Genomic DNA, 2,500 nt, shown 5'->3' on the forward strand with positions numbered 1-2,500 from the left:
TTCAGTTAAACCAATGATTCGTTATTGGAGCAGATAGCAACAACCATTTCATCCGACATGCGTATTTTTGATTTTCCAATGGATTTACATCTTTCATTAATGGAAATTTTTTGATGTAGTGAGTAATAGCTCTGGTTGTTCGCTGTTCAAGAATTCTTGTTTCGGCAGTTCATACCATCCATACATAGTGTTTTGATCTAAGATTTCAATTCTTCCATGTTTCAGCAGTAGCATATTGTTCCATGGAGCTAAGGTCCAAAATATGGAAGAAACATGTGTTTCCACAACTCTACCACCCAGTCAATTCCGTTCCACTTAATCCCCTATTTCATGGCCACATATCTTTCCGGCTAAGTAATGGGAAACCTTTCTCCTCTTACATGAATACAATTTTCATTTCATCCGGGAAAATCCATCTTTTTCTAAACAATGTCTTTGTCATTTGATCCAATAGCCTTCCGTTAGATAGGAACAGATTTGATAAATACTGATAACTCTCGGATGGAGTATTAGAACGGAAAAATCCATTAGATAATGAACTATTGGTTCTAAGCAATCTCTGGCGATGAATCAAGACTTCGAAGTGCTTTTCTTGCCTATTCTTGATAAACCAGTTTTCATACATAGATGTAAGAGGATGATATTTTCTGGAAATTTTGACAGTAAAAGTCAACAACCCCTTTAACATCTCTTTATCTGCAAAGAATTCTCGGTGTGAAAACACAGACTGATCTTTGAATAGGAAAAAGAGTGGATCCGCAGGGTCCCAAATGAATTGGCTTATTTGAAAAAAGTCTTGTTCATTGGAAGATCTATATCGTGCCTGGTACTGCATGGTTCCACTCTGCAAGAACTCCGAATCATTCTCTTGAAGCTCATCCTCTTCATCATAAATGTGAAGCTCATCCTCTTCATCATAAATGTGAAGCTCATCCTCTTCATCATAAAAGATCCGCTTGTCCCGAAATGACCCGGCCCAATAGGGAAATCCCAATTCATTGTGCCTTTCGATACAATCAAATAGAAAGCCCCAAGGGTGCCATATTCTAGGAGCCCAAACTATGTGATTGAATAAATCCTTCACTATCTGTTGCGGGTCGAGTACTTCTTCTTCTCCTTCTTCTACTTCTTCAAACTCCAAAAACTCCGGTTCGTCTTTTTCATAGAGAAATCTCTGATCAACGATAGAAGATAATCCATTTTGCATCATATATAAGGGATTCCCCGGTTCGGACCGAAGAAGCGATGTCACTCGATCATTATCAAACCGACCGCAATCTTTTTCTGTCCGTGAGGATCCCACCAGAGCGCCTTCTACTTCTAATAGGCCATGAACTAGATCAGAATCATTCTCAACGAACCCAGAAGAAGTGATCCCACTTTTTTCATCGGATCCGGGTGGAGACCAAAGGTCTTGAGCGACCGATCCGGCAGAACAACTCAAAAGATAAAGAAGTATCGTTAATTTCTTCATGCTCGTTCCAAGCTCGAAGTACCATTTGTACAAATAAGGATCCCCTTCGTTACCTGATTTCCTCTTTATATAGATAGATATAGGATCTATGGGGCAATTACTTAGAAGTACATTTTGTACAAGAGCCCTTCCTATCTGATAGAAAATGATCCCATGATCCTGAACCGGTCTTACCCGGGATCGCAAAGCCCAAGTTTGTCTATGAAGAGCAAATCTAAGTGTATTAGTGTCTAGAATTGATTTCTTCTGTGTAATACTAATCGATAGGGCCTCATTGGTAAGTGCTACAAGATCTCGTGCATTGGAACCCACGTTTGTGGACCCGAATCCATTAGTATGGAACATTTTCTTTTCCAAGTGAAATCCCTTAGTATATGAAAGAGTGAAAAAGTGCTTTGGTCGTTGTGGAATAAGAAGCCTTCGTATCTTAATACATGTATTTAATCTATTCGGGGCTATTAGAGCGGGATCCACTTTTCGGGGAATATGAGTCGAAGCAATAACAAGAATATTTCTAGTGGAACATCTTTCACAATCCTTGGAGAGATAGTTCACTAATAGACCGAGGGATAAGTCATTCGCCTCATTCATATCCAGATCATGAATGTTTGGAATCCATATTATGCAAGGAGACATTGCTTTTGCTAGTTCGAATTGAAGGGTGATATAAAATCGGTCTATTTCCGACATCATATCCATAATATCGATATCTAGAAACCCCAGCTCCGTATCAAGGTCACAATCGATATCGTCACTATCATCAATAGCGTCACTATCATCAATAACGTCACTAGCATCAATATCGTCACTAGCATCAATATCGTCACTATCATCAATATCGTCGTCACTATCATCAATAAAAAAACCTTTGTTACCTTTGTTCCCCAGGAACTTGTTCAGAAATACTGTAATGAAAGGAACATAGGAGTTTGTCGCTAGGTATTTGACCAAATAGGATCGTCCGATTCCTATAGAACCTATCACTAAAATACCCCTAGAGGGAGATAGGGATAAGCGGAGCGAAAA

This window comes from Durio zibethinus, unplaced genomic scaffold (genome assembly GCF_047325235.1).
Source record: "Durio zibethinus cultivar Kanyao isolate XHJ-2024 unplaced genomic scaffold, ASM4732523v1 HiC_scaffold_106, whole genome shotgun sequence".
In the NCBI taxonomy this organism is placed as follows: Eukaryota; Viridiplantae; Streptophyta; class Magnoliopsida; order Malvales; family Malvaceae; genus Durio; species Durio zibethinus.